The sequence below is a fragment of the Zalophus californianus genome, chromosome 6 (assembly GCF_009762305.2).
Source record: "Zalophus californianus isolate mZalCal1 chromosome 6, mZalCal1.pri.v2, whole genome shotgun sequence".
NCBI classification, from domain to species: domain Eukaryota; kingdom Metazoa; phylum Chordata; class Mammalia; order Carnivora; family Otariidae; genus Zalophus; species Zalophus californianus.
This window is the reverse complement of record NC_045600.1, coordinates 144,902,475-144,912,606: the sequence shown is the minus strand read 5'-3', so window position 1 is coordinate 144,912,606 and position 10,132 is coordinate 144,902,475. Positions and strand designations below refer to the sequence as shown.

Sequence of the window (10,132 nt, the reverse complement as noted above, 5' to 3'; positions counted from 1 at the left end):
GCACGGAGTACCTGCTCGACTGACCTTAGCTACAGTCTCTGGATCTCCAGCGTTCAAAGAGATACAGGGTAGCCTGAGGCCCTCATCATAAATCACATTGTTAACGTGAAGCTGTCTGGTGTGGTCCAAGGTCCCAGGTATGCAAAGATACTCTTATCAGGCAGAACATTCCAAGGACTCATAGGTTACGTCATAGGAGACCGGGAAGGGCCAGTCCTTTCTTCGGAATGTGCAAGCAGCACTATCCCGAGCCTGCTGAGTTAACCCTTTATTGTACAGCCCCAGACCAACCCAAAGTGAGACGTGGGACCACCACCTGCATTTGTAAAAGATTTTGTGAGCCTTAGGCAACCACCTACCTCCAGGCTAGAAAAAGTCTGGAGAGACTGGGGTGGCCGGGGGGCCTGCTCCTCCCTTCAAACCTAGCAAAATGGGCTCGGAAGGGATGACTGGAGATCTAGGCATGTGTCTAGAAGTTTCAGAAACCAAGGGACCGACACTTGACTGACACCTGAAGAGTCTAACTTAGGAAACACTGGCATGGCCACTCTGGTGACCAGGCTTTGGGATCTGACGGCCCTCCTAGATTATTCTGGGACCAAAAAACAGGTGAGCGTTTCTGGTGGCAGGAGGGAAACAGAGAGTCAGTTTAGGATCTTCTTTGGTCCTGGTCAAGGTGAGTCCAACAGGGGACTGGGCCATAGGATATAGGATTCTCAGGGGCTAAGGAAAGGGCTGTAAGCAACCAACCGGGAGAAAATGCATCAACCCAGAGATGGGGAGCAAAGGGGTTTTTGAAGAACCCTTTTAAACGCCACGGAAGAGAAAGGGTAACCGTCCAACCCTGTCAAGCCCAGGGAGTCACCCGTGGAGAGATTTCCATGTTCTCCTCTCCGACCTGCCCTGCTCTAGCTCAGGAGAGCAGAGACCGGTTAGCAAGACGTGTGAGGAGAGGCAGAAGGACAGGGCGAACAGGGCGAGGGGGACAAATCTTTCTGGACTTCAGTCTGTACGGTCAGAGCTGGGGAAGGAGGAACACTCTCAACCTTGAAAGAAGTAGAAGTTCCAATTGTTAACGAGCCTGGAGATCTTCATTACTGAACGGGGCCGTCTCGGAGAACAGAGCGACAAGAGGACACTTTCTGCTCCCTTCCCCCATCTGTGCTTCAGGTCTGGTATTTTCTATCGATTTGTCTTCCCCTGCACTTGATTCTGTTCCCTGCTGTGCTCCGTCTCCTGCAAGCCGTTCTAATAAGTACCAACTTCAGATGTTATGTTTCATATTTCTAAACAAAATCTTAAAAAATTTTGTTTAAATATTTTAGTTCTCTATTGAAATGTCCATTCTTTTCATCCATTCTCCCTCTATTTTCTCAAACATATAGATCAAAAGAAGCCCTGTCTTCTACCATCCCCAGTATTAGGGTCATCTCAGACCCTGCATCTAAGGACTGTTTCATTTCTTGATCGTTGGTCTCTTTACCCCATCCCTTTGCTTGTCTAATAATTTTATCTTATGCCAAATACTGTACATGGCAGATGACAGAGGCACCGGGTTGTCCGATTCCTCTAGGGAGTATTGGGTTTTGTTCTTGCCCACAGTGAAATCACCAACGAATTGCTTTGGTCATGTTGAGACGTGAGCGTTGGTTTCAGGCTTGCTTAGGGCAGGTCGTTGCAGTCTTATCCCAGCTGCTAGGGTGCAGCCCTTTCTCCCAGTACCCTGTCCTTACTGCGAGGGTGCGGTCCTTCTGGAGCCTTGGCCCAGGGCGCAGGTGCTGACTGAGCATGTCTCCTCTGGCCACTCCTGCACAGTGGGCCTGCTCGCCTGCACGGTCTCTGAAATCTTTCTCGGCTCTGCAGCCTCCTGCTGACGCAGGAGCTCAGCCTACCCAGGCACGGTGTAGGGGTCAGCCAAAGGTATGATGGGGAAAATTTTTTTTTTGCATGTTGATGAATTAGTGACAGTTGGCACGGTTGATCGGACTGTCACTTTCTTTGTGTTCTTTTGCCTGCCTGTATTCACATATTATAATACACATGTATTGCTTTTGTAATAAGAACTCCTCCCTCCCCAACCCCTCAAAGATCTGGAAGTTTTTATGAAAGTTTTCTCTTGCTTAAAGCTACTAATTCAGTTGAAGCCCGAGGGCACCTGAGTTGCCCACTTGGCTGTTACTTTGGGCACAGGGGTAAAGGGATTTCACTGTTTCCAAATCTGTAAAATGGGAATAAAACCTACCTCAGAGGGGTACCACTTTATTCGTGGCTAGCAATAAATTCTTTCTAAGACATTTTTATTGAAATTCTAGTTAGTTAGCATACAGCGCACTTTTGGTTTCAGGAGTAGAACTCAGTGGTTCATCACTTACATACAACACCCAGTGCTCCTCACAAGTGCCCTCTTTGATACCCATCCCCCATCTAGCCCATCCCTCCCCCACCTCCCTCCATCAACCCTCAGTCTGTTCTCTACAGTTAAGAATCTCTTACGGTTTGCCACCCTCTCTCCTTTCCCCCCTTCCATATGTTCATCTGTTTTGTTTCTTAAAATGAAATCATATGCTATTTGTCTTCCTCACACTTATTTCGCTTAGCATAATACATTCTAGCTCTATTCATGTCATTGCAAATGGCAAGATTTCATTCTTTTTGATGGCCGAGCAATATTCCATAGTGTGTGTGTGTGTGTGTGTGTGTGTGTGTGTGTGTGTGTGTACACACACATCTTCTTTATCCATTCATCAGTCAGTGGACACTTGGGCTCTCTCCATAGTTTGGCTGTTGTTGAGAAATAAATCCTTTTTTTTTAAAGATTTTATTTATTTACTTGCCAGAGAGAGACACAGCGAGAGAGGGAACACAAGCAGGGGGAGTGGGAGCGGGAGAAGCAGGCTTCCCACGGAGCAGGGAGCCTGATGCGGGGCTCGAACCCAGGACCCTGGGATCATGACCTGAGCTGAAGGCAGACGCCCAACGACTGAGCCACCCAGGTGCCCCGAGCAATAAATTCTTAATGAACCATAGCTGTTTAAATCAAGCCCGATTGTGGATTTACAGGAGAGCCAGCAGGGGAAGCCGAGACATCTTATTTGGTCCCCGTGCCCCCCTCCAAACCACTTCTGATTCCTCCCCTCCCGGCCTCACTGCACCTGGCACCTTCCAGCTTCTTCCGTCTAGCCCTCTGACCTGCCCCCTACCCCTCTGCAGACACCAGCTGACTTCCGGCTCCCTCCTCCCCATTCCTGAAGGAGCGGGACCCCTGGCCCTCTGTCTTCCTCTCCACCCACGCTCCTGCCCTCACTCTTGCTGACTTCGGTGTCTAAATATCCAGTGTTGGCCTTGCTAGCCCTTAACCTCCTTCCCTCCTCCCCAGCACAGCCCCTCGGCATCATCATGGTCATCGACCTAGCACACCTGGTAAGTTTTCCTTTGCTGGAGCCTTCCTTGCAAGCACCCTGCTCTCCTTCTGACCTACTGTCTCTGGGGTCCACTTCAGTAACCCTTGGACGTCAGTCCTCCAGTTATCCTCCCTCATTCCGTCTTCAATATCAGGTCCCCGCCCTGCAGCTCTCTGCTTGCCGCCGTTGCAACCAGGTCTTTAAAGTACCGCCACTTCCCTTCACCCTTTGGCCCTCTATCACATCTGGCCGACAAAGCGCCAATCCTGGTTGGACCCACCTCACGGTTTTCCTTGCACCTGCTCCCGACCACCTGAGTGTTGCTACACAAGGGTGCACACAGACTCTGGGTGGCACGTTCAGCTTAGAAGTCATCCCCACAAGCTGAACTGGGTGAACCACACCGCTTGGCAGGCCTGTTTTTTGTGTTTTTGTTTTGTTTTCTTTCTTGAGTAGGTCTGCTTTTCTCTTCTCTGGGATGACAGTTTTCTTATCTTGAGCGACTTCTCCCACCATGTCACCGGATGACCAGGTGTACGTTCCGAAGTTGTGCTCAGTGAGGGGCTGTATCTGCTCCTTTCCTGCTCTTCTCGGGACCCTCCCTGGGTGTCGCTGTCCTGGGCGCAGCCCATGTGGGGCATGAACCAACACCCTGAGCAGACTGATTCATGATCCAGGCCCCGGTTCTTCCTTCCCCCACCAGCCTGTCATCAGGAGCCCTCCCCGGGAGGCCATGGGTGTGAGCTGTTGCCTGTAGTGCAACAGAGGTGGCTGACTTGGCGCGTGCCCTGTGTGTAGAACTTACTTGTGCCTCTACACCTACTCAGGCCCAACCTCAGCTGCAGTGTTCCCATGGTGCACTGCTGTTGTGCCCACTCTACCCAGTGGCTTGGCGGGGGGTGGCCAGCACCCAGATCCTCACGGCAGGTTTGGTCCTTCAGTGACTCACATCCAACACACGCTCTCACCTGGGACCCAGGAGCAGGCCCTGATCTGCTTTTCAAACAGAGACTAGTTCTCTGCTGCAGATGGCAGGCCTTGTTCCAGAGCCCCGGGAGCCGTGCTGGACTCTCTGACCTCAGATAAGCTCCTTAACTGTCATGAAATCCTCCTGCGCTGTGGAATTTGCTGGGTCATGTGGCCCCAGTGGTGGGGCTTCTTGTACTCTAATCCTGAACCCAGGGCAGGTTTCTCTTCGCTCTGGGCTCCGGCCAGGAAGCCCGGGCAGCTGGAGGTCAGGCTGTCCTGTAGGACCATGGAAAGGCCCAGAAAGCACAGGGACAAGGAGGGATGGGAGCAGAGGTACCGGGTCCTGTTTGCCACGCTCCCCTCACAATGACGGTGCTTTGCCGAGCCACGTCTGTTTCAGTGTTGATCCATCTCTTTTCCCCTTTGAGGATAGAATTTATCTTTTGAGTTCTGCCTCTGGGAACCCCATTCCATATATGCACCGCCTTGAAACTAAATATACTTCCATTCACCAACTGCCAGGACATAGAAGTAGCTCATTCATCGCAAGATATTCTTTTAAATATTTATTGGCTTACACGGAGGAGTCTAGAATTCCTCTGCTAGCACTTAGGAATGTAAGTTAACATTTTGTCACCTGCCATTGCTTTCAAGTGCCCAGGCCAGCACTCTCCAGTAGAAATACAAGGCGAGTCGTGTATGTTACTTTACATTTTCCAGTAGCCACGTTACAAAAGGAAAAAAAGAAACAGGCAAAATTAGTTTTATTTTATTTTTTATTTTTTTTAAATATTTTCTTTATTTCAGAGAGAGAGAGAGATTGAGAGCACAAGCAGGGGGAGGGGCAGAGGGAGAAGCCGACTCCCTGCTGAGCAGGGAGCCCGATGTGGGGCTCGATCCCAGGACCCCGAGATCATGACCTGAGCTGAAGGCAGACACTTAACCCACTTAGCCACCCAGGCGCCCCCCCCAAATTAATTTTAATAATACATTTTGTTTAATCCAAAATATCTGAAATATTTTCAACACGAGGCACCAGCCACATGTCAAGTGTCGACAGTCATACATGGGGTGCGTGGGCATCATGTTGGAGCGCCCCGATCCGGACGCAGCCCCAGGAACGCCTCACCTTCACCGTAAACTCCAGAGGTTACAGAATGTTCCCCATGCCTTATCTAGATTATTCCTTGAGAGAGCGAGAGGGAGCAAGAGAGAGGGCACATACGTGTTTTATCACTGTTGCGCGGCTCAGGGAAGTGGGATGACTTGCCCAAAACAACCCGCCATCAGAAAGTCGCACCGGTAGGACCCAATTCTTGGTCTGGTTCCCAAACGTGTCTGCACACTCACATCCCTTGCAGATGTTTTAAAAAATTTCCAAAGCCCAGCCACAGCCCCGGGGCGTCAAACCACAGCCTCTGGGGGCGGGACTCGGGGATGAGGAGCTGGGAAAGCTCGCTGTGGTCTGGGCGCGTGGCCGTGGGTGGAGGGCACGTGAACAGCGGCCCCAGAGCGTGGCCCGCGAGCTGGCACTGTGGACATCAGCAGGGCCTTGTCTCGGACGGGGGCCAGGCCAGCGGCCACAGAGCCCCGCGGAGGAGCCCAGCTCACGCTCCGGGCCGAGAAGCGTCAGGTGGAAAATACGCAATTCTGCTTTGACATGGAAGAATACACGGTCTGGGACATTTCCCCGATGGGGCTTTACTGAGCAGGACAGTAGTTGGTGGCCTTTGGGTTCTCATTAAATTAATACTATGCGACTAATGCTGCCCTCTTGGTTTCATTAGGACTTTATTTCGGAACTGTCATCACGGACTGCCTCTCCTTGGCACAGACTTGATTTGAAAGAACCCTCGAGAAACTGCCCGAAGCGTCTCTCCGTCCGTGTCTCTCAGGCTTTAAGTGGTATTGAACCTTTGCCTAACAAAATTAAACTTTGCTTTCTCATTCAGCCAGATTTATGAGAACTGACACTGCAGGCGATGTCGGAGGGTGAAGACGGGGGGGAAGAACTACGGACGAGCTCCTGTTTTCGGGGGCTCCCGGTCTGGGGCAGAGTGCCAACAGCCGTGGAACAACAGAGAAGGCGAGTCACGAACCTGGGATCCGGGGCCCCAGGATTTGCGGTGGGGGGAGAGGTCCTCCCGCTCTGGGGTGACGGAAGCTCTCATTAAGGAGGCGCTGGGGGATTTGGACGTTCTCGGGGGGAGGGAAGGTGTTTTTAGGGACACTGGCGTAGCTGCGTTCAGTCGGGGAACACGGATGTGTCTTAGGACGCTCGGTTGCAGGGACAGAAATCCCGCCTGACCTGACAAAGGCAGGAAGAGCGGTTTTCGGCTCATGGAATCCACAGGTTGGTCCTCCGAACAGTGAAGAGGCCTCTGGAATATCAGGAATCACAGATGCCCAAATTACCAGGACTCTTTCTCTCTAATGTTTCTTCAGGCCTGTTTTATCCTCTCTTATGTCAAACTGGCTTCAAACACGATAGCAACATAACTGCAAGAAATTCCCATCTTTTACGTACATCCCACCCCCGACTGTACCAGAGAGGGAAACCCCAGGTGTCTGGAATCCAAGCCAAAATAATATGGGAGGTGAGGACGTAGATGCAGGTAGAACGGAAACAGGATTGGCCATGAGTCGATCCTTGCTGAAACCGCGAATTAAGTGCACGGGCTTTGTTACGCTCTGTGGTTCCTACTCTTACATATATTGGAAATTTTCTTTAAACTAAAAAATAAAAATCCCCATGAAGGAATCATGTTCACTTGTCTTGATCCAACCTTGGGTCAAGCAACAGTGAGCAGGACACATGGTGACATGAGGACTTGGTGGCTCTGGTGAGAAGCTGGTATCCGGGACTGTGGGGCAGGAAGCTTAGCGCCACCCCCGGACAAAAGGGGGTTCTGTCTCCAGGGAAGGGGGAGGGAGAGATCCCAGGCAGAGGCCCCCACTCCATGCTGACGTCTGACGGGTTGTTACCTGCTTCTCTCCCCCGGGCTCTGGGCCCAGACTTGTGAGGATCGGCACTGCCCCGGCCGGATGTCCCGCGGGCACCTGTAGCCCGACGTGCTCAAAATCAGCCTCAACCACGTCTCCGTCCTGCCGGTCTCCTCCTCTTCCACTGAGTTGCCTCTGGCCAGAAATTTCTGAGTCGGATTCAACTGACCCTGCCTCCCCCCACCCCAGACTCATCTCTCAGCTTTGCGGATTCTACCTCTGAAATATCATCGACTCCACCTCATCCTCCTTACTCCCTGCTCCACGCCCCGATTCAGAATTCTCCGGGCCCCTCCCGCTCCAGAGCCCACACTAGCTCACGCAACCCCTCACAGCCGCCCACGACACCAACGTAGTGACTTTGTTCTGTGCCTCGGTGTCCCGTGACGACCGTAAGGCATCACGGCCGTTTCAAATCGGGTCTTACACTGTTTTTAAAGCTTCTTGCCATTTGCACCATTGTACATATCTACACACACACACACGTATTCTTCTGCACGTCTACACACACCCCCGGTTCTTTATGAACCCATTGGCCAAATTCGACAAGATTGAGCTAAAAACCCACCTCCTTGATTAAAAAAAAAAATCCTTCTCTGACTTCTCCAGCTGTACTCGGCCTCCCACCGGGCGTCTCACAGACCCTCCTGGTGTGCCACTTCCCATACCACACAGCAGTGGCCTCTTCACGTTTGTTTCCTCCTACCCCCATGCAGAGACCCACTTTCGGTTATGATGAACCTACCTGTTGTACCTAATGAGTAAATATCTTAATACATTGGAAAGCTCCAGCACAGAATAAGCTCTCTTGATTCCGAGGGGTCCCAAAACTAGCTCAGCCACCTGTCGAAGAGAAGAGTGATGCGTCGGCTCCAATGAAAGAGAACTGTCTCCTGACACAACCCACTCCGTGTGTGGAGAGCTCTTGCAGGGTCCTTCCCCAGACTGACCCTTGAATGCTGCTTTCCGCATCTCTGGCCGGCGAGCCCGAGCTCTACTCCTTACCACCTCCGAAAGCACTATCAGACTTCAGATAGCAGCTCTTCTGCGCCTTGGGCTAAATATCAAGCATTCTTCCAAGAATCCTCAGAAGGCAGGTTTGAGTCTCGAAGCCTCTGAGCATGGGTCAACCTGTCTCCGTCTCTCTGGATCTGTGGCCCTGGAGTTGCTCACGATACTCAGGTGTGGTTGGCTTGGGAACGGGCCATCAACAAAGAGTTAAGAAGACTCGTGGGTGGTGCTGAGGGCATACGTGGTGTTGTCTAACGCGGTCTAGTTTTTCGTCGCCATGCTTGGCGGTCCACGATGAAGAACAAAGGAGACAGGTATTTATATTTATCCAAGACTGGGGATTGGCAGGCAAGAGGAGGGTGGCCAAGGGCAGAACCACTCTGGAAATCCATTCCAGCCCATCATACCATCTTCCTCACACCATTGTCTCAGTCCCCTCGTTCCTTGAAGGCTGTGGCATCTAAAGCAAATTTGTTCAGATTTTCTGCTCTACATTCTCAGAGTTTATTGATCTGTTTTTTTGTTTAAACAAAATGTGCCTTTATTTATTTTCTTTGTTTTTTCATTAACATATAATGTATTATTGGTTTCGGGGTAGAGGTCAGTGATTCATCAGTCTTCTATAACACCCACTGCTCATTACATCACATGCCCTCTTTAATGCCCATCATCCACTTACCCCATCCCTCTACCCTCCTCCCCTCCAGCAGCCCTCAGTTTGTTTCCTATGATTAGGAGACTCTTACGGTTTGTCTCCCTCTCTGGTTTCGTCTTGTTTCATGTTTTCCCTCTCTTCCCCTATGATCCTCTGCTTTGTTTCTTAAATTCCACATATCAGTGAGATCATATGATAGTTGTCATTCTCTGATTGACTTATTTCACTTAGCATAATACCCTCCAGAAGTCCATCGACAGATGAATGGATAAAGAAGATGTGGTAATGGAGTATTACTCAGCCATCACAAAAAAGAAATCTTGCCATCTGCAGCGACGTGGATGGAGCTAGAGGGTATCGATCTGTTTTTAAAAAAAACCTTTCCTTTCTCCTTATTTGACACAGCAAACGGCCGGGCATTTTTCACATTATTTTCCAAATAATATTTGTCTTAAAACTTGATAGATTAATGATTCTTTTAATAGAGATTACATAAAAGAACAAAATAAACCTATGTCATTAGATTTTCAAAAATAAAGCGGAGTTTCTAAGTCACCCGTGATCGGGGTTCTTCTCTAAACAGGTGAGAATCAGACTCCAAGGCCAGGTGCTGTGAAGGAAGAGACTGGTCCCTTCACGGGCCCCTACTCTTAGTTTGGGAGCGAAGGCGGGGATCAGGTGGGAGGATGTGTGAAACTCTCCCTTCCTCGACTGATGGTCTCGGAAGAATAGCTGGAATTGGAGCTGGAGTAGTTTGGTAGCCACGAAGAAGAAATTCTGACTGTCAGAGTCTCTAAATAACACTACAAGCAAGCCCAACACCAACATTCTTTGAAACAGGCCCCTGCCACTCGACTGAGGAAGGAACATCCCTTGGGAGGTTCGGGAGGCTGTTTATGTCCTGGAGAGAGTGACCCGATCAGGAGGGCTTTAGACTGGATTTAGAAGAAGAGGGAGACAGACACCCAGACAGGCCTGGGTAGCCAGTTGCTGTGGAGGACAGGTTTGACTTACACAGGAGGAGTCTCCCATGCACCTGGGAAAGGTATTTGGAAGGGGGCAGTCTGGGCTGCCTGCCCAACAACGCCGGTAA

General features: G+C 50.6%; 1 long non-coding RNA gene across 1 annotated transcript; it reads left to right on the top strand.

Moving 5' to 3' along the window:
- The first annotated feature begins 608 nt into the window (after positions 1-608).
- LOC113909814 lies at positions 609-8,930 on the top strand. The gene is made up of 3 exons (XR_003515828.2): positions 609-1,170; positions 6,323-6,967; positions 7,386-8,930. It is a non-coding gene; the product is annotated as an uncharacterized LOC113909814 (long non-coding RNA).
- The last annotated feature ends 1,202 nt before the right edge of the window (positions 8,931-10,132 follow it).